The 25,035-nt window shown below is 43.4% G+C and overlaps 1 protein-coding gene across 12 annotated transcripts in view; it reads left to right on the top strand.

Annotated features, from left to right (window-relative positions):
• The window catches only part of ERC2 (ELKS/RAB6-interacting/CAST family member 2), an 875,436-nt gene that overhangs the window by 377,426 nt on the left and 472,975 nt on the right, over window positions 1-25,035 (top strand). The gene's annotated exons all lie outside the window — the stretch shown is intronic.

The raw sequence follows: 25,035 nt of genomic DNA, 5'->3' as shown, positions 1-25,035 counted from the left end.
ATAGTAATAGGGGATAGAACAAGAGGGCGTAGGGTCCTGCCTGTAAGCACTTACAGTATATACTAAGGGAAGGCATGTACAGCTGGAAAGTGAACTGATAAGAATGCAAGGTGGTACCATGCAGTAGATACTTATGGCAGTAGAAGTACTAACTATTGCCATATATCATCAGTGAAGCAGATTTGTGTATGACGTAAATTGTGCAAAGGCCCAAAATGTAGTTTTTGCTCTTTATATACCTCAATTTGTATTCTGTCACACATGTAAGTAGTTATTTGTCGTGTTGTATAACTGAAACGAGCACACACGCAATGGATTTCACCCATCTCCATTAGTGTCTGAAAATCATTTTAAAAGCTTTACTCTCATACAGCCAGTTGTTTGGTTAGTTAATGGGCATTGTGTAAGATGCTATTTGACTTTGTACACCGTTTAAAACAGCATTTTTGTACCTTTTTGATTCATTTGTCAATGTTTTCTTTTGCTAACACTTTCATTAATAATGATTGTGATTTCTGAGTTATGACCGCTCCGTGTTTTACACGCTACAAGATCTTTCATGCATTATGTAGACACATTATTTGTTTAATGGAAAAATGTGGAACATGTTTGATCAGCAAGTTTACATTTGTTTTTTGACCGCCAGAAATAGTTTCATGATGTCTGACAGGTTTGAGCACTTTACTGTACTAGTGAACACTTTCCATGTAATCATATATTCTTCTTTCTTAAACGGTCCATGATACAGATTAGCCACGTTCATCTATCCCCCTTATCCCCTAAGCGCACTGCGCCTGGTCTCCGGGCAGCATAGTACAGTATGTCACAGCATGGTGCATTGCAGTTTTAGTGTGGCGTATGGAGTTGCCGGCGGTTGTAATACTTCTGTTCGTCCACCAGATGTCGCTTTTGAAAGTCACCATTGCGCATGCTCGAGGTCTCCAATTAAATACATTACAGTAATATACTGTAGTGCAAGAATTTCTTTGTGTTGAATGTAGTATACAAATGTGGCAGCAGACACACAGGGGTAGATTTATTAAGCTCGGTGAAGTGATAAAGTATCTGGTTTTTATTACCAGCCAATCAGCTTCTACCTGTCATTTTTCAAACCAAGCCTGCAACTTCACAGTTAGGAGCTGATTGGACAGTGATAAAAACCAGACACTTTATCACTTCACCGAGTTTAATAAAGCTGCCCCACAGTGATAACATGCTTTATAGAAGAGTGCTGGGCCATAAACATACAGTACTGTACAAGCTGTACAAGCACCGAGTGTCATTTTCCTCCTGCCTTACACATGGATGCAGGGTTGTAGGTCACTTTATAAATTCACTAGGATCGTAACTATGAATATCAATCAACATAATAAAATACTTGCTTTCACTGTGCTGTTTCAGAGTCCAGGACGCCTGCAGCCAATAAAATTCACTGAGATCTCTCAGAGTGTATTGGCCATGATATCGATGCCCCGCCTGTGGGGAGGTGACATTTCCCAGTTTCTTCCCATGTGAATAAACACTGGAAATGTCCATTGGTTGTCCCCAGCAAGGCATACACTGCCCAATGGGGCCGACTTTCCACTTTCAAAATTTGGAATAGGTTGTCCGAAAGAATAATATTACTGGATTGCATACCTCCCAACTGTCACGATTTTAGAGGGACAGTCCCGATTTTCGGGTCCTGTCCCGCTGTCCCACCCGCGGCAGGCATTGTCCCCCTGCGGGGGGTGGCAGTTGGGAGACCCCAATCTAGTAGAATAGACGCTGTGCGCATGCGCACAGCGTCTATTCTTGTATGAAAATGAGGTTGCGGCTAATAAGCATAAGCCGCGCCCTCATTTGCATACGACCCGCCCCCTTTTCGGGCGCTCGCGCGAGTGTCCCTATTTCTTCAGTTCAAAAGTTGGGAGGTATGGGATTGGTCGCCCACATACACTTTGGGGTATATTGAAAGCGGGCGGCGAGAAGATTTTTATGGCGAGGATGGCTTGTTTTCGGTGAGGATCGCCAAACCTCGCCGGCCGCACTCGCCGTTCCCACCTCGGTTTTTTAGAAACAGCGAGCTGGAAACAGCGAGTGCGGGTGGCTGGATTGAATACTGAGGGTGGGCTATGAAGCCAAATAATAGGCACTTCTTGCCGTCATAGATCACCTGTTTGGCATCGAATACACCCCTTTGTAATTATCTGGCTTGTTGTGGACGGATCGACCAGATAATTGCAGCATTTTATTTATCTAAACTTGTAATTTACAGTAATACATAAAAAAAATTTTGTTTTTGTTTTAATGCAATTTGGATGTACAGTATGAATCACAAGCCTCCCAAAAGCAACAGGCTCATCTGCTGCCATTATATCTACCATATCATCTACAATTTTAAGCATTAAAACAAATATTCATTTTAATTGATTGCACTTATTAGTAATAAGTCTTTTTTATTGCTTTGTATATTTTCTATAAGTATTGTTTACAGATATTTTTTTTTAGAAGCTGCATTTGATCAGGAAACCATTTGGGATTATTAATTACATTAACTGTGCCTAAATATTTTAGCTCTGTTTAACCAGTTAACAGGAACAGTCGCATGGGATGTGACTGAAGCCAGCTGGATTTTCATACCGCTGTTCTATTTGTGTCCATCTCTCGACTGCTAAAGAGGAGATCAAGAAGTGCTTATGATTTACAAAAGTGTGAATATGAGAAAATACACCTCCCAACACACACACACATACACACACACACACACACACACACCTTCTGAGCACTGTAATCTCGTCAATGCAATTACAGTAAACAGCTGATCAGCTGCAGCAGGGGGTACTGATCAGGGGGGTAGGAATTTGATAATGCCCCACAAAAGTTTTTGTGGCTTGAGAGGTACATCATGAGGTCAGTTGTGGGTGCAAAATCAGTATAAATATTTATTTATACCTTCGCTCGCTATGTTTCCCCCCCTATGCCAACATGGGTGGTGAAGTATGAAAAACTCCAAAACAATGTAAAAAAATACTGAAAAAACACTGTGGATCTATCAGCCAGATACTGATCCAATCACAGTCCAAGACAATTTACAAAGATAAATCCTCAACAAGATATTTATAATGCTGACTGCTTTTCTCTTATAGAAAAGGATCCCTCATCCGTAGTAGTGCCCTAGTTCATATTATGTCACATTGTATTGCTGTCACTACACATTATGCAACACAGTACCCCCAATTTATATTATGACATGCAGTGTTGCCAATACATGGTATGCCACATCACAATGCCCCCTGTTTCAGTGCTGTTGTACCTAACAGTATTGTAGGCCCTGTGCAAAGCAATGCACTGGGGCCCCTATCTACCCATTTACAGAAATAGTCTTTATTTTATCGTACTGTAACTATGACATAACATTTCTCATACTGTAACTATGACATATCACCACATAATTCCATCAAATGAATGGCTGTCAGCACTTTCATTGGTGGATAGTTCCAGCCTTTTACCAGACAGCATGCTAACAGCCATTCACTCTCTGGGGAAGTTTTATTGCTTTTCACAATGATAATACTCAGATTATATTACAATATAGTATTACGAAAAGAACATATTTATACAATAGCTTGGTACATTTCAGATGTGGCTAACATAAAGGGTTGCTAATTTTTATACTGTGATATTGTCAATTTGGTAATGACAAAGGTCAGTGTATAGGCATTAGGTATCAAAGTTATCTGTCTAACATACCAAAATTATTTTAGATATGTATAACATTAATTGGTGGCATAAATACTCCAAGTAAACAGAACAATCAACATAGGACAAGACGGACAGGGGAAGGACAAGATGGGGGGGGGCTGCCGGTTTCAACAATGACCACGTTGTATTTTCAAATAACTTATAGATATGGTTATTTGTAGCTTTGTCTAGGGATTCGAGGTATATACCCCATTTCTTTTGGAATTTTTCTACACCTTCGACATCTGGTAGAGTAGCCTGACATTCATAATATATCATTTTTAATATCATGGTTGAGACGTCCAAGACCCTTGGAGTCGACCTCTGTATCCAATGCCATAAAATACACTTCTGCGCGATAGTAATAATTGTCGTGAGTACAGGGATCATCTCTCTTCCCCTACAGTAGTTCCCAGTTCCCACATAAAAAAATATACAAAGATGCATGCCATGGGGTGTTTTCTTACTGATCTTTGAAATGTTTTATTTATGAAGTTAATAACTTTATTCCAGAACACCGCTATTTTCCGGCATTGCCAGAAATTGTGATAATTTTTGGGGGAAGTTAGAGAATTCTGTACTCTGATTGGTGGATAGCTCGAGCTAGTCACCAATCAGCATGTTGACATTCATCCAGTGTCTTACTGCTGGCTAGTAGGCGGGTAGAGAATGCTGCCTAGCTGTTCTGATTGTGTGCAGTTCACAGTTAGAGTGTTTGTCGGCATTCTTTACCTGCCTCCCAAGAACCGCAAGAGACACCAGCAGCTCTGATTGTGTGAACAACAAACACCCCTGTTCGAAAGCCCTTAGAAAGCATGGCACCCTGGGGCAGCTGCCCAGTAAGCCCATACAATAAGATGACCCTGCCCAGTTAATATTAGGCCACACTGTAATGCCTCCACTTCCAGTGTATATTATGTGACATTATAATATCATCCAGTTCATTCTCTGCCACATTACAATGAGCAGGGCCAGGAATATAACTAGATATATTGTAGGCCCCAAGGAAAAAGTTTGTACCACCCATACGTGAAAAATGTATGCAACTGGCAGGAAAGATGGGCCCCTCTCAGCTCTGTTCCCCTATGGTAGCTACGCACTTGACACCAGACTGCGGCTAGTATTATCGTAGCCAAACAAACCTATGGGGCCTATGAAAGATGGTACAAAAACCACACCATGACATTGATACCTCATTGACTTATGAACTTTCCTTGGTATGTCTCAGATACAGGACTAGCACTAGTGATGGTGTACCTGAATCCAGGCCATAGGAAATAATCAGATTCCACTTTTTGTTTATTTAGCACTTTATAAATTATATTGGATACAATTTGCATTGTTGGTTTCGTCAACAAGAACTGCCATCTTAGTAAATTTACCCCATACTGTGTTATGCCATCAGACATCACATTTTAAACTCAATAATGTCGCTTTGAGAAGAGGTGTGTGGTAATTTACATAAATACACCCTGGTGTACTTGGCACAATTGTACATTTTACTTTAGTCAGTTCAGACTAAAAGGTGGCCATACATTACTGCGATGTATCACAGTGTATAAACATCCAACAACCCCCCCCCCCCCCCCCCCCCTGACACCGGGTCCGATGTGCACGGGACCGTGCATCGGACCCGAGGGGGACGTCAAACACACCTGGTTTGGGCTGATTTATCTGCCCATTCCCACAGGATCGGGTGAAATCGGCCCAAATTTGACTAGTGTATGGGCACCTTATGGGCCAGTTGTACTAAGTTTCAAAAAGTGATAAAAATGGAGAATGATAAACAACCAGCTAATCAGCACCTAACTCTCATTTTTGAAACCCATCCTGTAAAATAGCAGTTAGGAGCTGGTTGTTTATAACTCTCCATTTTATTGCTTTTTGAAGCTTGAAACATCTAGCCTTAAGTTTTTGAAAATGCAATTCATTCACCTAAAGAGAAGTTTTAAAGGAAGTATATTTCCAAATAGCAAATCAGTGATATAGGGGGGTATTCAATCTGGGATTCCAACTGTCACAACATTCAGAATCCCGAGCCGGCTGTTGAGTGTCGGAAAGTAGGCGTGTCAGTGAAAACGGCTGCGGATTGTCGAAAAACACCCATGAATTCGACAATCCGTGGTCGTTTCTGACAAAACAGATCCGACATGTTTTCAAGTCGTATCTGTTTTGTCGTAATCTGCCTTCAATGCTGTCGGAAACAGCAGCATTGAATAGGCGGCGGACGCTATTTCCCCCGACGTAATTAGCGGCTGAGATTGAATACCCCACAATAGACTTAGATTGAGAAATTTGAGCCCAACAATGTTGATCGGGTTGACTAGGGTTTACAGCGGAATCACTTGCCTCCTAACAATGCTCTGTTTCTGAACTTTCCTCTTAATGTATGATTGCTGTCCCCGGTTTTCTAAACAGCTTTAATGGGTAAGAAAGGTGTTCCACACAGGTAATCATAAATTAAGAGAAAAGTCTAGAAAGAGAGCATTGTGTCCCTCCTGGAGAGGGTCATGTTGGGAGGTATGGAATCACTCTGGGACAGAAATCAGAGCAAGCAGACTGTCAAGCAGACACATCTTGCTCGCATGACACCGTGAACGCATGATGCTGGAAACCTGCCACCTCCGAAATCCTTAACGACAAGGAAATATAGTGCTGTCTCGCCTAGCAGAACGCAAGCTAATCTTGTCCTAGGTGAGAAGACTTCTGTGGCCGTGTAATATTGGCTGCAAGCAATCTGTCCTGTTTAGAATTACTGCCTAACTAACCCAGCGAGACACAGCTGACATGGACCTCGAACCAGCAATAACCTGGTTTTGATTGGAACCAGTGATTAAAGGATATATCGTACAGGACCTCAGAGCTGCATTGCTAAGTGATTGTTTTGCATTCAGAAAAATGACTGGCAGATTTAGTACACAGTTGCTGCATAACACCTCCTAATAGTTTCTTCTCGAAAAAAAATGTATTGTGTGGGATAGAGAAACCACCGTGGATTGTGGTCGAAGGTAAGCCACACACAGTGAAACTGGCTGTTATACGAATAATATATTATGTTAGTGACAAGATATTGGCCCATAGCTTTGGCACATGGAAATATGGAATTTCAGCAATCCTACATATACTCTCTGTCGTAATGGCAGGACCATAATTGCTCATGGTTCATCCACTTAGATCAAAGATTGAAAAAACATATACTCTGTGTTTCATTTACTATTACTGGCCACACAGAGTTGTTTAGCAGAAACCTTTATACAATCCCTTTATTTTAGGAAACAGATGTGTTACTGTACCATTCTTCGCTGAACGTGCGACTGCCGAGGTTATGTTTAGAACAAAAAGAACAATACTTTGCAGCCCGGTTTATTTGTCTATAAATGGTTAGTAACCTGTATATATTAGAACCCTTTGATAGAGAGTTACTCTGTTGTACATTTAAGGAGATTGACTGTAAACCAAGGGAATTATAGAAAAGGTTCTATTGAATAGGGTAATGCAAGTAATCAGTGTCCCTATTGTGGATATTGTGGCCACGCTGTCAAGATGATGCGCCTATTTTTATGTGGAGCTGTAGCGCCCTCTGCCCCATTGATAATCTGGCCCTGCAAAGGTGCACAGAAGTGGAACAAACCATTTCCTTTATCTCCAGTTTGTATAACTGAGCATTTAGAATTTCACTATAAAGAAACCTATAGGTGTGGGCTATTGGCAACATGTGTTATTCATTGATAGAATATGATGGAATTCCGCCCTGTGCAGGTTTCCTCACCCAAACATGTGCCAGCTGCCACCAGGACCAAGAAGGAGCAGAGCACTGGAACACTGGCGGTTCTGTGGTAGCACGGGGGGAGGTCTTTAGGCTGCAGGTTGCCTTTCTGCAGATCATGCAAACCAAATGCTGATGCTATGAGGAAACAATGGTATTGCCCCCCTAGGCCTTGTGTAGCAGTATGACTTGCACACCCTTAGTTACTCCCTAGTATAGCAGATGTATTCTCCTGTGCTGGACAACTTTAACCGAGGATATTTAGGAACAGGGCTGGATTAAGGATCTAATAGGCCAAGGACTGAAGCAGAGGGGGTGTGACCAGTGCTGTGTGGGTGTGGCTAGTGCCATTGAGACACCATGTAATATCAGCCCCAATGTTTACATAAATATGCAAAAGAACAAAAATTGCATCATTTTGTGTGGAAAAGTGTTAAGGTGCCCACAGATCCCATCGATCCCGGCGTGCGTTCTGTGCTTAACTAGCACACATAGCATCGCATCGTATGCCTTGTGCATGCAATGTGCATGCGATGCGATGCTATGCGATAAAAAGCTAGTACAAAAAGTGCAAAAATAGCTAGTACAAAAATGTGCAGCACATACTTTTTGTACTGTGCGATGAGGTGCCGCGGGAGCGCGCACCCCATCGCATAGCATCGCACCGCCGGGATCGGTGCGTGTGTGGGCACTATTACTCAAGTTTGGCCTCCACTATGTTTGCTTAAAATATACTGGTCAGTTAGACTGGTTGTCCAGTATCTGGGCAGTGGCATCACTAGTGTGGCAGTTCAACCTTCACCTGTGTGTCATCCTCAAAAAACAAAGTGACACCAAAATGTTGGATATTCTTCAGTGACAGAAGCTGGATGCTGCAGCACTCCTGCAGCACTTGGCTTCTATTGCAGATAATTAGTGGGCACTGCAGGCGGCCTCATCTCTGGGTGCTGGACACACCCCTGCAATGAAGTCACACCCCTTTCAATGAGATCACATGCCTTTTTCGTGCAGCCACACATTTACAGTGGCAGGGGTGCTAATACATACAGTAGTTCACACTGTGTGTGACCACACCCCTGTGATGCCTCTGTATCTGGTTGAGGATAGATTTTGCAGCAGGTACACTGTTCAAAGGGCTCTGTCATCTGCTTACTTATAAGCAGTGTCGTTTTTATAAAATCCACCACTGTGCTCTAAGTGAAGTCAGATGCAGTCAGTAAGACTGCACTGGCTTTACTGTGACTGGCAGTGACTTCTGACCTGCAGTGTACAGGCCAAGCAGCCCATGGAAGTGAGGGGGTATGCACACCTGCAGTTGCAAGGAGAATACTGTGCATGCGCTGGTCCCGGGACCGTGGTATATCAAAGCTTTTTAAATGCTCAACGTCTTCAGATAAATAACATGGTAGTCACACTTATAAAGTTGTTATAAGCTGTCTCACCGGTTGCATACTGTATATAGTGCCCATATATAATGTTTCGACATCCAGATGGAAGATGCACGTGGTGTAATGCCTCAATTTATATTATTGTGCCCGCCCTCCCCCATACCCCACTCAATTCCTTGAATTGTACCATCAAGTAAAAAATTTTCTTTTTTTTCCCATATCCGTCTCGCCAGTCCTCCAGGCCATCACTGCGCTTCCTGGCCGGCGGCACTGAGAAATCTTTGTCCTGGCCAATGCACCCGTTGATCAATACAAAGCGTCATCATCAAGTTTTTAAGGTGCCCACAAACATTAGATTATATGAAAAATCTAATCTCTTACCCAATTTCCCTTGAAATCCAGAACACTCCTGCCTAAACAATATCATGCACACACACACACACACACACACACACACACACAATGATTGAGTAAATGATCAGGGGATCAGATGGGTAATGACTGCAAATCTTATACACATCATTGCTACATTGTTCATCATGACGACACACGGAACTATGAGCGCCAAAATGTGCACAACAGGCGGTTCATATCTCCACCTGCTAAAAGTGTCAGCGAGCTACAGTACATGAACGATTGGCGGGTTCACGCATTGGAATGTTATCATGCACACACGGGAAGTTGGTAAACAATTGGTCTTTCGAATTGGTTGAAAATGGCCATCTTGTTACCGTGTGTGGGCAGCTTAAGTCCACCCACTGTGCTGATTCATTTACATCTACCAGAAATCCAGAGGGTTGCCTAAAATTCAGAGTCTCTGAGCCAGAGAGTAGACCATAGTTGCCTACCTTTTACTTTTACTTTCCGGGAGAAGCACATGGTGGGGGATACAGGGGGGAGACTGATGTCATGTAGCCCCGCCCTCATTTCACAAACGCAGAGAAGAGGGCGTGGCTTAAATGCCTCAATTTACATAATTTTAGCCCCGCCCCTTCCCTGTACATCTCGAATTCCAGCATTTGTAGTTGCGGGGAAGGGGGGTGCCAGGGCTCCGAGGAAATTGCGGGAGACTTGCCCACTGTCCCGGGGGGCCGGGAGGGGGACCCAATTTTCGTGAGACTCCCGGCCATTCCGGGAGGGTAGGCAAGCCTGGAGTAGACAGATATACTCAAATGCTGTAATATAAGAATATATTAGAATAAATGTTACTTTTCTGGCTTCAGTCTTTGAAAGGTGAAGATTTTTTGTTGTATTCAGTAAAAAAATCTGTTATTGATAGGATAAGTAATATTGTCCCTTAAATTGGTGTAGCCTTAATGTATTTTACAATGCAGACACAGTGATTGATTCCAAATCCTCAGCCTGCGCATGTGTTTTGTGTTATAGGAATATAGGAGCAGTGTAATGTATTGATATCATCTGCTTGATGTTGTGATTGGAAGTAAGTAACATTATATCTGCTCTCCAGATTCCATACTGTATTACTGCATTCAGACACAGTGAGGATAAGCAGCTTTAATACAATTGCCAAGGTCTGCAAATAGCAAGACTTATGTGCCTTCTTTTCCATAAATCCCTGCTTGTAAACTATACATTTATCTCTGGCGGTTTGTGAGGGGGAAAAAAAATATTCTGGAAGAAGCCCAACAGAACAGAATTTAAACAGAAAATTTGAGGACGTGGTTAGCTGATGCCATGGCAAATTACACTTGGTTGTAATTTGAGGGAAAACAGCCTGTTTTTACTGGTTTTCTAAATTAAAAAAGAGCTAACAAAAATTGCAAGTACAAGATTATTTATTTTCTAGACACAAGATACCCCGATGCTTAGAGAATAAATAACGAGGTCTTACAAAAGCATTCCAAGGCTGTGTAAAGCTGGGTACACATATGTACAATTTCATTTTTCTTGCGACCGTTCGATCGACCGAATTCACGTTCGGCCGTCCGAAACATACGACCGATCTGCGCGTACACATATGTACAATTTTACTTGCGACGTCCGATGTACTCCCGTCCAAACAATCGCAAGAAAAAGATTGTACCACCGTACACACTCTCCCGTTCTGGCTATTCACACGATAAAAATGTTCCTTCTATAACTATATCTGTCAGGAATGCACACACAACGATTATTTATTTCAAAAGGAATGCACACACAACGAATATTCTTTAACAGCATGGCGCGGAAAGTACGGGGGAGAAGACTTCCTGTTGTTTACATGCTGCGCTGATGGAGGGATGACGCAGCTAGTCAACACCCACATGGGCGTGCTGCTTTTGGGAGGAATGATCGCAGGAACGGGCTGCATATCGATCGAACGTGCGTACACATGTCACTTTTCTTTCGATATGGAGCCGTCCTGTCGGAAGAATATTAAGCAGCAAAGAACCTGCGACCGACCGACCGTGGACGGCCAAGAGCGTTTTTGGCCGTTTATCGATCGCAACGAAGGGATCGGGACAGCGTACACATATATACAATCGAACGGGCGTTCGTCCGCAGATCGGAAGAACGGCCCGACGATTGTACATATGTGTACCCAGCTTAATACTGTATCCTTTTCACTGGCCCAATGTTAACGAGAGAGAAATATAGGGCCTAATTCAACATGGTGCGATAATGTGGGAATTCGCAGTGGACTGCGAGAACAAAGCTGCTTCCCAGACAGAGAAAATTGCCTTTGCTAAATTGTAAGAGAATTGCGAATGGATCGCTAATCGCAATCCTTTCTTAAATCCATACGCCATTATCGAACCATCCAAGAGTTGTGGCTATCTGTGCAATTGTGAGTAGGTCTGAGGCTTCCACAAATCTGCAACTGAGACAGGGTGGAAGCGGTCATCGTTGACATCACAGACCCTCCTCAAAAACGACTCTGCTCCTCTGGGTTTTTTCAGACATGCCCAGAAAACCACACAGAACGCTGGATTTCTGTCAGTCAAACTGCAGTTCCAGTGTATGTGTTCCAGTGTATGTGTTCATACACATACGCATGTGCATTGCGTACTGTACTTGGATTCAAGCCCTGAATAGCCAATTGCATGTTCTGCAGCACCTGTGTGGTTCACAGCAGGATCCAAGTGTGATCGTGTGACCGCTCTCAGGATCCAAGTGTAACCGCTGTGGTGCATCTGCTGCATAGGCAATCTCTGTCTCACAAGCCCTAGTAACACCTGCAATAGGGGACAGGACTAGTCCTACCTGGTACCTCTCAGCATGAAAGAAATGGTGCACCCACCGCTGCCCCTGGAGTGTTATATTGCACCCATCAGTTAATGTTGATTCTGAATTCTGCAGACAGCTGAATGTCCTAAGGGGGAACCAAACTCCAAATTGTCTCTGGGCAACTTGGATGAACTTACGCCCCTGATACCACCCTGCATACCGCCCCCGCCTGCATTTGCAATGGCATCAAACTGTGATGCGATTGCAGTTTATAGGAACATCGCAACCATCGCAATGACATTGTTGATGTACTGAGGGGAAAGTAGATGCTGTCACACTCAAATATTATATATATATACATACATACAAATGGAGCCTCCGTCAGCCAGTGGACACCCTTGGGTGATCAGTCACGCTCTGATATACGCACGCCTGGGTGGGTCCACTGTTCGAGGTTGCGACGTGCACTAAAGCATGCATATATCAGTGTGTGACTGCACGCCACAGGGTGGTATATCAAACACACACACACACACACATATACAGTATTTGTAATATTTTGAGATATACAAAGTTCTTGAAATATGTTTTACATTGTTCTATCGACCTTAGAAGAGGTTGATCGTGATCTTTTTCAGCTCACACATGTTCTTTTCATTAAAATACTGAATATGTTTAGGTTATCTTTCATTGTTGTAGATATTTTTTTAGGCATATTCTCCAATGGTATATAGAGGGTTTTATGTTTGTATTCAGTGTGATCATAAAATATTATAATCTATTTTAGATTCCCCTGCAAATTATAGGGGTCTCGGATATGTATATTTATGTAACGTCCACGCACTGATCTTACTGGGAGAGAGGGAAATGAAATACTATGAGCAAACCTCAGCTTCACTCTCCAGTGACGAGGAGAGATTTCCTTGGAAGATTTCTATAAGGAAATTAGTTGCTGAGTATGAAGGTGTTGGACAATTATAGGAAAATCCTCTTCCTTGTGTTGAAAGTACATTAAAAATAAATATTTTTGCTGACAATAGTCTTTGTTGTATAAAGATTTCACAACCACTATTGACCTAGAAATGGATCTTACATGACCTTGGATCGTCAGTAAAAAGGGTATCGTGGAACAATACTGTATTATCTATATAGATACAGTGCCGTCTTTCCCATTGGGCTTAGTGGGCAGTTGCCCAGGGGCCTAAGGATTTTAGGGGCGCACCGCCCACCCCAATGGGGAAGACGGCACTGCCCCGGAGAGCTGCTGAGGCTTCGGCGGCGGGTGGTGTGGTCCGGGCATTGGTGGCTGGAAGCTCGTAGTGCTGCACTTTTTGACGGGTTGCAGGGCGGAAGGAAGTGCTGCTGATTTTGAAGAGACTAGCCGGACGCTGATTGGCTGAGAGAATTCAATCAGCTGTGCACCAGCTAGGGGGTATGGAAGCATGAATTATAGTATTGACTCTTTTACAAGGCAGGTTCTATTACCTTGCAGCATGGAGAGTTTTATTGATGCATACTTATTTTTTACTGTGATAAACTCATATTTACTTGTAAAGCCCTATACACACTGGGCGACCCAGCCTCTCTTGCTGAGCAACGTGCTGAGTGATCTGTGCAGAACGGGGCTTTGCCTATTGTTTATAGGCAAAGCCTTGTGATCTAGTAGGATAGACAGCACAAGTACTGTCTATCTCTGCAGGTGATAGTGATGTGTGGGACCACGCATCGTGTCACCCGGGGCTAAACACGTGGAGCGAGCCGTGCTTCATTTCTAAGCGATCTAGTCAGATCACTTAGAAATGGGTTGAAAATCACCCCGTGTGTATGCCCCTTAAGTATTAAACTATTGTGGCGCTTCTATTCTCTTGCATATATACAAGCTACAGATGGGGCTTGCCCCATGATTGCACACTTGCTTTTTGAGGAGCTCCCGTAAGAGACCCCTCTCCTGGCACTGAATCTGTTTGAGGTACTCGCCTTTTAATACCGTTAAAGTCCATGAGACCACTCCCCCTTAGAAATTCCACACAAAATGCCCCCGCACCCCATGATATTAAAAGCACCAGCTCCCCTTTAGAAATTTCACACACAAATGCCCCCCCTTAGATTTTAAAAGCACCCGCTCCCCCTTAGAAATGCCACACACAAATGCTCCTCAGTAATTCAAAGGGGATGCAGTTACGATCCCGGCGGTCGGGATCCCGGCGTTCAGAATCCCGACACCGGAATCCCGACAGCCGAAATGCCGACACTTTCTCCCTCCGTGGGTGTCCACGACACCCCTGGAGGGAGAATAAATTAGTGTGTCGAGCGTAGCGAGGCACCGGGCCCGCTGCGTGGCGAGCGCAGCGAGCCCGCAAGGGGGGGCGATCTACGTCCCCCCCTTGTCGGCATTTCGGCTGTCGGGATTCCGGCGTCGGGATTCTAAACGCCGGGATCCCGACCGCCGGGATTCAATACTGAATCCATTCAAAGCACCAGCTCCCCCTTAGAAATTCCCCACACAAATGCCCCTCCTTAGTAATTCCACACACAAATGCCCCTTAGATATTAAAAGCACCAGCTCCCCCTTAGAAATTTCACACACAAATGCCCCTCCTTAGTAATTCCACACACAAATGCCCCTCATTAGTTATTCCACGCACCTATCCCATAGATGGTGCCGACAGAAGCCCACCATCCATGTGGGCCTTTTGTGCATGTGCCGGGAAGCGCCTGCAGAATGCACAGGCTGATCTGATGTGCCGGTCGCCTGCTACGCACAGGTGCGTCCCGGCAGCGGCTCCAGACAGCGGCGCCACGCACACAAGCCCAAGCTCCCCCCTTCCCCCTGCATGTCACTACTCACAGTGACGACAGCGCTGCAGGCGACTATTTGGTGAGTCGCCATGACCCACGGCCTGGCGGCACACCTGTGAACTGGCCACGGCACACCGGTTGAAAAAGACTGCGATAGAGTAGCTGCTTGACCTTTGGAGGCACACTTGGGGTCATCTCTATATACTTTCCTCTAAACATACTGTATTACATTATCAGCTATATATATATATATGTCTAGTGTTCGTGAGTCTCTGAAACACTGCCATCTGCTGGCAGAGTGAATCTACATCTCTTTCTCACACATGCACAAACATAGAGGGTAGCAGACTAGCTTTCGAAGCATTTGTCCTTAGTTAGTTATAGTTAATGTGTAGCCCTTAATCACTGATTTTAATGCCTAGATGTCATTTACACATATTTAGTAAAAAATGTTGCAGGGACAAGTCAATAAATTATTTCCCTGAAGGTGAACAATCCATTTACGAGTCGTTATAAAGCATGGTTTTTGCGCAAAGCCAAAAAGGTACAACTGTAATGCTATTCTGATTCCTGTACGGTTATGTAGATGCTCCGCTATGGGCGAGGGACGACATATCTGTCGGCGTTAGCACACAGTAACACTGAAATGTTGCCTAGGTCTGACATTATGGTCATTTCTCTGGTACATCTCAGAAAATGCCTTCATTGTCGGACTTCACACATTTATGCAAATGTGCCCTCTTCCTGACTAAAAGCCGGGGCCACACACTGTTGATGTTAATGCATTAAATTACCGGTGTGCTGTCAAATGTAATATCACATGCTCAGAGTGAAGCACAGTGCTGCGCTGTCTCATCCCCAGCTGCTGGAAAAGCTCATCTATCTGTGGTTTGCATTTCCCTCATTTACAGTTCACACAGAGCTATTCTCTATTCTGCAGAACAGGATAGATGTCTTCAATTCACCTTAAGTGGCTCCTCTAGTTTAATTGACACGGTTCTCTTTTGATTAAGTGTTTTATGATTAAATACTCCGTTACCATGGCAACGTGACACAGCGCTCGCTTGAGTTAACGCTTTAACAGTTAACTGTGTGTTAAAGTGCTAAGCTCTCCTGCCTAGAGGCTATAACTGAACATCTATACTGTAGGTCAGGCAGCTGACTGGCTTTCATCTATACAGGTAATGCAATATATTAGAATGTAAGCTTCCTTTCCCCCCGCTTTTACCGCACTGTATCATAATACATTTTTTCACGTCTCAGTAAATGCAACACAAGCACACAAAAAGGTTATTTAAAGGTTTTCATTCACGCGTAAACTGTTATGACATCTCAAGATGGTGCATGTACACAGATGATGGAAAGGCGCATGGATATACTTTCCGAAGATCATAATTCCCCGCGGATAGTTGAAGAGAAAGTGCCTTATTCAGGTGAGAGAATGTTACATTCCCGTCGGCAAGAACTAAACTTTTTACAAATATACAGTAGGTGGTCTAACAGAAAATGACATGGTTTCGAAAGTGCGAGGGTGGTTTAATAAAGACGGTAAGAAGACCTTATTGTGGAAATGTATTCAACTCCTTCATAAACATATAATCAGTAGTATGGCCTTGGTACAGATTTATTTTCCACATAATCTCCATACTGTATTTGTCTAAGCATTTGTTCCAATGCTAAACAAAAGCATCTGACCAGGTATGGAGAAAATCAGTGTCAAGCGCCTGAAGGCTAGCTGAAGGCTAGCTGAGATCCACCATCAGTTGGGAACTGACTTCTACCCAGGTGCTTCTTTAGTGGTCAACAATGATGGATATACTTCATGCTAGATAAGAGCCTTGAAGAGGGTGGTCCTATTTTGTGGATGTTCTTGGCCAACTGGTTCTTAAATGCAGTAAACCAAACCCATACCTGTTTCCGTGACAAGAAGTTATCACCATCCTCCTCGGCAATGAATTTCTGCTGATGATGTTCCCTTCAGATGCAGAAATCTGATCACACTAAGAACCTCAATCTTTGACCGCGTTTCTGACAGCCCACCATCTTGGGCAATATGACTGATATGAGGCACAGTCTAATGGATAAGGGAACTAGTGGTCTACCTGCTGTGGCCTTGTGAGAAAATAGAATGAAATATAGAAGATTACTCAGATGTTACTTATTAACCTTCCCTTGTACATTCACATACTAATCTCTGATTTTTGATAGTGATAACACATTTTGAAAGCCATGTGCCTTCAGTTGTAAGGACACCTGCATGTGATTTGAGGTGAGCCTTTCGTCACCAGTAATAAGGGGTTGCCGGATGACTCACCGACATTCTGGATTCCGACAGTCATTTCTCCGACATCGGAATCCTGACACTCAATGGCTATATATCCTCATTGGGGGTCCACGACCCACATAGAGGGAGAATAGAATAGGCCAGCTTGGCAAGCTCAGTGAACCCAGAAGGCGCTTCAATGCTTTGAGTCTGATGCATATTTGCCTACTATCACTGAACATCTGGAAGACTCCCAAATATTTTGGAGTGGTGATGGCTCCCTTTGTGCAGTGCATAGATAATCTCTAAGGTGCAACATTTTGTGTGTGTGTGTGTGTGTGTGTATATATATATATATATATATATATATATACCTTGACAAAGGTCCTAGAGGTGGACCGAAACGTCGACCTATCTATTGCCTGCCATGCTGCCTGATTAAAATACTTGTTTAAACTGCAAGACTGGTGAGTGACCCCTACTTCGTTTTTCTATATTCACATTGGACCACCCCTTGGCCCTCTATGGAATGTCACCCCAGACAACTCTTATGGATATGAGAGTGCCAGCCATCTGGAGAATAAATATATATATATATATATATATGACGAAGTCGATGACGAAACGCGTTGGTGTGTGGCCTAGCGTCGTCTCTGACCGGAGTTACCTGTGGGGATTATCGTTGTTGCTGTGTGGATTGTCACTGCCACTGCTGCCGCCAAGTGGGACCGCTGCTTGAGTGTAACCACTCCAACACCTTGCTGCTGAGACAGCACGCCTATGCAAATCATCTGCGGTGTTAGTACCGCTTTGTCCGGTACGTCATTCATGCCATCTATATCCTGTTGTACCTTGAATAAAAATTACTTTTAATACAGATTCATGCACTATAGAGCACTTGCTCTCCTTATTTCTTTATATATATATATATATATATATATATATATATATATATATATATATATATATATATATACTGTATATATATACTGTATGTATATATATATATATATATATATATATAGCGTAGCTGCAACTAGGTAATCAAACAGCGTCACTCAATGTGTTTTTCAAAAAGCGTGTATATTCTCCAACGTTTCGGGGACTAGCCCCTTTGTCAAGGTGCAGGAACAACAAAACTTTTGTTGTTCCTGCACCTTGACAAAGGGGCTAGTCCCCGAAACGTTGGAGAATATACACGCTTTTTGAAAAACCCATTGAGTGCCGCTGTTTGATTGTACCTAGTTGCAGCCACGCTATCCATTGTATCCGGAGGGCACCTGGGAATATATATATATATATATATATATATAGAGAGAGAGAGAGAGAGAGAGAGAGAAAAATTGAGGCCCTAAAAATGCGCTTAAAGAAGCAGCACCCCTATAGTGCCCCACTGTTAATGAAGGCACAACTGAAGGAAGAATAGAAAGGAGAATAGAGGTGCGCTATCGTAAATTACCACTCAGTGGCTGTATATAAACAATGATACAAAAAATAATACTTTTTAAAAACAAATGGACATTTATTGTAGGTTTTCCAGAGTAAAAAGATTCATCCACATTTTCACACTCTTATGGGTGCCACATATAACATGAATCCGCAGCCCGATGCGTTTCGTCCCTTAGGACTTCATCAGGGTCAATGAATCAATCCCAAAAAGCAATATGGCCTCTTATGTAATGCGTAAATGGAGGGATCCACTAGCTTAGTGGGGCCTATTGCAATAAATTATTGCAATGGTTGGTGGAAAATGGTTAAGGTCCCCTATTTGACAATAGGTCCAATAGAGCCTCAGTGGGTATATTCAATGATAGTTGGATAACTTTTTCTGTCCACAATGTAAAAATTAGCATCTAAAGGCGAGAGACACTGTGGATCACAGGCTCTCTAGAACCTGTTGATTTTATAAAGTGGGGCGAGCGCAGCGGATATGCGTCCCCTCGCGGGGCTCGCTGCGCTCACCACTCTTTATAAGATCAACTCCATGCCAACGTGGATACTGGGGGTATGACGTGGATAGTGGGGGTATGACGTGGATAGTGAGGGTAAAATGGCTGGTCTATACTTACCCTCCTCCGGCTCAGGCACCGCGTTGATCCCTGCTGACTCACGCTGGGATCTATGGTGACTCCCCGGGAGTCGCATTCAGTCCCCCTGCTCCGGCACTCACCACAGATGCCGTACGCAATTAGCATAGTACCGCTGGGGGAGCAGGGAAACCATGTGATAGCATGGTGAGCGCATTTAAGCCCCTTGCGGGCTCGTAGTGCTTGCGATGCTGCAGGCACTGTGGCTCGCTGCTCTCGCCTCCTATTCTATTCTCCCTCTATGGGGGTCGTGGACTCCCACGAGGGAAAATAGCAGGTGGCCGTTGGGAACCCGGCTGTCTGTGTTTTGACAGTTGGGATCCCGACGTTGGGCGAATGCCTGTCGGGACCCCATCCGGCACCCTCTATTCCATGCATCCGCACCTTAATCTCCTATATTATTGCCATTATTGCCATTGTGCAGAAGCTTATGTGTGCTCGAGATCTGGCTCCCACCACAGACACTTCATGCCAGGACCATGTGGGTGCATGTGAGGCCTGCAGAAAAGCGCAAAAAGGGATCAGACTGTGAATCGCGTTCTACAGTATGAGCACTATGTATCTTCGCAGACTTTTTTGGAAAGAAATTGTGTCATTTTAGGTTTTGGCTTGATCAGAGTGCATTCTACATGCAGAGTTCAGGCAGTATATTCTGTGTTTATTGACCTTATAAATGTTACTGTGCATACCCCTTCTCTCACATACTGGTGTCCTCACTCCATCATCGTGACACTGTAGGTGAAGCCCCCTCTGTGCTTGCTTCTTTGCATGTATTACAAGTAACGTGCAGGTGGGTGAGGTGAATACACGAGCAGCCTCTGGCACTATGAAGTCATACATCTGTTTCATGTCATCCGGTCAATTGATTCGGTAAAAAGTACATTTATGACAGAATGCTCCAACCTGCATATGAAATACATCTTCCCTAATCCCTCTAAACAGAGGGGTTATTCAATCATTGAGCGATCACTAATAACGCTCTGTGTAGATCGGATTATGATGTCATCTGATAATTAGTAAAAAAAAAAAAAACCTTGCAAAACTATTTCTGGTATAGTTTAGCTCTGTTTATTTTTTTAATCTTAGATATTAATCTATTAAGTATTAACGTTATCATTGAGGTACAGTACAGTGTACACTATGTTTAAGGATATCTTTTTTGTGTTTGATACTTATTGGGGAGGATAAGGGAACGTTGCCTCTGCCAGCTTATTTTACATTATATATTGTCCTCCATCTGCACTCTTTTCCTTCTTTCTGTTTGTACTGAATATTCTGGGGTTCCTCCCCCTACTTTTGAGGCGAGCTATAGTTGGGGAACAAGTTATTTAATTGTTTTTTTTTTTGTTTAGATTGAGATTGGGCACAATTACAGTAGTTATGGTTTTATTCTTCCTGTGGAAATCTGTTTTGAGTTTGGTACAAATTGGGAAAGATATGGGTAATAGTCCTTTCGGTACTTATGTAATATCTGGGCTCCCGTTTTTCTTGTGAGACCGCGTCCGCTCGCCACGCTTCGGGCACGGTGGCTCGCTGCGCTCGCCACACTATATAAAATCAACTCCATGCGTAGTTGGATAGTAGGGGTATGAAAAAATGGGGTGCATATAACATGGGAGCCCAGATAATACATAAGTACCATCCTTTCAGACTGCCTAAAAGGGGTATTACCAGGTCAACTCAGGTCGCAGCTCAGTCTAAAAGGGTCCCAAAAATACTAGGGTCGAGTGACCCAGTAATCCAACCAGGAGTAGCAACCTGGATTGGCCACCGGAATAACTCGGGTTACGTTGCAGTTTAAAATGGGTAATCCCGGTCCGTTTACAACATGGTAAAAGACTGATTTCCTGGCGCTTGGAGATGATGTCATGATGTGAACGGTTTCTGACCAGGTCGCATACGAGTTGGACCTGTGCTCAAGTATCCTGGCTCAGACCCAGGATTTTTATCTGAAATCGATATACCTATACTGGCCTATTCTACAATATGGAAATTAGGGCTTTCAGAGCATTTTTATCCCTATTCTCGGGTTATTGTCAACACGCCCACAGTCATGGTTCAGTGGAAAAGGGTTAAAAAAAAACATAATTTGTTGCCAATGACCCGGGAATTCTTGCATAGGGAGAGTCTGATCACTTGCGTTTGGAGATGATGTCCTCTTCAAGTACAGTTGCAGTGTTAAATGAGTTGATCTGGAAAATAGTCCGGGATGAGCATCCACTGTAAACGGGGTCCAGCCTGGGTTTTTGGTAGATATGGCGTATAAGCTCGTCCTTGGTTCTGCATTGGAGCTGCATATTTTCTTTCCAGATAACAATCTAATTTTTTGAGATTTCAGCTTTAGTGTTAAGAGAGATAAAGGAGGTGATCTAACATCATTCAATGGAGAGGCTCTGTGCATGTGTATGGGCGATTATACGCATGTTCAGGGCCGATGTACGAATGCCTTCGGTGACTATCACCAGGGCCGTAACTGGGGGTGGGGGCTAGTGGGTCACCCGCACTGGCGGCTGGGGGGGGGGGAGGCATGCCGACTGCCTCAGTAACTAGTAAAGCTTGTTATGGGAGATGAATGATCCAGTTTTGGCCCTGTTATCACAGTCGCCAAAGCGTTCAAAATGTAGGGGAGGAAGGAGGCGGGCAGGGGCCGGAGAAGGGGAACACCCAGCGTTTTATAGGTGTGCTGTGAAAACGCTGGGTGTTCCACTGGGAACGCAGGCGGGCCGATGCCTGCTGAGGGTGGGTGGCTGATGTCACATGGCGTCACTACCCACCTCTTCTTTGTTGGAATAAAAGTCAGTTTCGGCCGCATGCGAAGGGGATGTGTTCTCGGACACATCCCCTGGCATGTTACCGAGGGGATGCGGGCAGCGCTGGCAAGGGGAGGGGGGGTGTTTGGTGGGGCGGCGTTTAGCAGTGAACGACCGCTACTTAGCGAGTGGTAGTGAATCAGGCCCAAAGTATCTAAAAGTTCTATCTGTTTCTCTATATACCGTGTCTATCTATCTTAGATAGAGGGATAGATAGCTACTATAGATAGATAGATACTTTAGATAGATAAATACTGCATATAGATAGCAATGCTATTCAAATGCAACCTCTCTGTATCACTAATACAGGCAGCCCACCTTGTAAAAATCATTTTAATAGCCGCATTAGACCTAACCAAGAACATCTTTTTCCTATAGCGATGCTTAATGACATCATGCTACTTTTTGGGAAATGACTGGATAGCTAAGGAATCAGTAACGTTAGCTCGTTTCTTGCCCTATTTTCTCTGTAAATGTTTTTATGGCTGTCTCCCCAGCCATCCCGTAATGTTTTACACTATCGTTGTTTCAGAGCCCAAGTGCCTCTCGGTTATTGGAGACAGTATTACAAAGTCCAGTGTTTGTGTAGGTGTCTGTCACTGATTAGTGGAGACACAGTCACAGGGTTTTGTTTCCTCAGTAGCCCAAGTTACGGACCATTCAAGGTTTACTAATGAATGGGAGAGGAAAAAGAAAGTAGACTGCAAGTATCGCGCAACGTTTTCTGCGTATTCCACGAATGGGATAAAAGCTGATATTTAGACATGGAAATTGGTGGTCTTCCAGGCAATATGGGATCTGAAAGTGCTAAATCCTTTTATAAACAAACCTTGATTCAGTCTGGAATGTCTTGGCCTGATCTTAAAGGTGATATTATATAGGGACTTCAAGTCGTGGACTAGCCTCAGATATAATTATCTCCACATTCCTGCCATCAGCTTGCCTAAGGTCTAAATAAGCTGCGTTTATTTCCACTGTAAACTTATTAAATGTAACCCTTTCCGTGCTTTAACGACTTGCAGGGTGGTGGAGAACAGAAGTTTTATGCCCCAATAAAAAAACTAAATGGGTTAAAGGTTTTAAATACGGGAGCTGTCTTAATTGTACGACTCCTTGGAATCTGTGAAGGAATAAATGATGTTTTTGCTATGACACAGCGGTTTCAAACTGTGTTTATAAGTTGTGTACGTAACGGTGGTGTTTATTTTACTATAAACATCCCTTTACAGACACACGGTGGAGGGTTCAGGTGTGTTGGGTACTACAGCTTTTCAGATATTTTCAGTTTCAGGGTTGTAATCCGATGACGTAAGGTATTTGGAACCCTCGCTGTATGCATCCTTTTAATCCTGATCACCTCAGACATTGCTCATTATATTGTAGAACATATAATTGCATTGGATGGCAACCTATATTTTCAAGTAACCAAAAACGTATTTGTATAACATTTTTCCGTATAATATTTGCCTGTGTATGTGTAAGCTTTTGCCCTGAGTGTAATTTTTTATAGGTCCTGTTTATAGATGGATTTAATGGCCGCTATCCCTGGTGTGCCAGTGCGCATCCTAAGGGCGTTCTGATTCATTTTGGAATGTATAGAGACGACAAAGCAGCCTCTGTTATTATATCATCACCAGTGCCTGATTAACCAATAGGCTGCATCCTAGGGCACCAGTACTGGGGGGGGAGGAGACACTTTGCAGGTGGCAGCTGAGGAACAAAATGAAGGCCTAATTTATTCCAGGCTGTTAGCTAACTGTGGGGGTTATCACTGCTGGGCAGCCTAAAGCCAAAGTCTCACACCCCAAGCATTAGATCCTACATACCGGTGGTATAACCTAACCACAGAGATGGGCTACTAATGGAGGCCCTGGGCCTGCATGTCATTATTAATTCATAAAGACAGTAATTTTTAATTATCAGGTCTATTCAATTGCTACCCATGGTAAACCTAGAGGCTATGTTTCTGCGGGCTTCTGCGCTCATCCTTGTGAGGTTCTACCAGAAATACACGGTAAGTAGGTCTCTATACTCGTACTGTGGCCCAATGTACTGCGCATTACCCTATAGCTTCGGGCACTTAACCCCGTACCTTTTTTAGCACTGGGTTCACCCCAAGAGGAAACGGGCTTAAAATGGAATAGCTGAAAGCGTTAAATGTCAAGTCCATCATACAGAGGTAAGCCCTGCTGCTAACTGCATATGTCCCTCTGAGTTCTACAGATTCGCCATATTTTATCTATACCTCACAAGTCTTTGCATAGACATTAGTACTCTAGTGCCCCATTATACAGTATACTTACACAGAGAAAAATGCTTTTTTTTAAGATAATGGGTATGATTGCAGCATTGTGATATACAAAATTTACAGTAATATCAAAACAATGGCAGTGTTTTTTATCCTTTATTTGCACAAAATACATAATCTATCATTTGAAAATAAGATTTTTACCCGGGTTGGAATGCTGGGTTGCTGGACCCAGGTTTTTCCTTTTGACGCTTTCACACCGTACATGGACTCGGTTCGACCCGGCAACAACCCCGGTCAGACCCGGGTTATTTGTGCAGTTTGAAAGGGCTAGCACTGAGATGGCTAATGGTCAAACAAGCCTATCACACAAGTGTAGTGGGTGCCTCACCCATAGCATCTGCATCCAAAGTGCAAATTGCACCCATCTCTGTATCAGACCGTGTGGCCCTTCCCACAATACAGAATTCTAATTTATGGCAGTGCCGCTTTAATATCATTTAAACAGAATTTACTGTACTTAGAACTTGAACGTGTATTGCATTTTTACACATTATTTAGTGGATGCCACCTTTGCATCACACACAATCCATAACAGTACAGAACACTTTCACATGTGGATGGGATGGTTTATATTTTGTTGTTTGCATTTATTTCTGACAAAATAGCTTTCTTCCAGATTGCATAAAATATAGCCATATGTTTGAATGCTATCCTCCCCATGAATATTCAGCGCCATAGCCACTATAGCGAATTCTGTGTCCAGAAGGCACAATCGTTTCT

This window comes from Crinia signifera, chromosome 8 (assembly GCF_055691185.1).
Source record: "Crinia signifera chromosome 8, ASM5569118v1, whole genome shotgun sequence".
In the NCBI taxonomy this organism is placed as follows: domain Eukaryota; kingdom Metazoa; phylum Chordata; class Amphibia; order Anura; family Myobatrachidae; genus Crinia; species Crinia signifera.
Note: the sequence above shows the minus strand (reverse complement) of the source record. Positions and strands in the feature narration are given on the sequence as shown.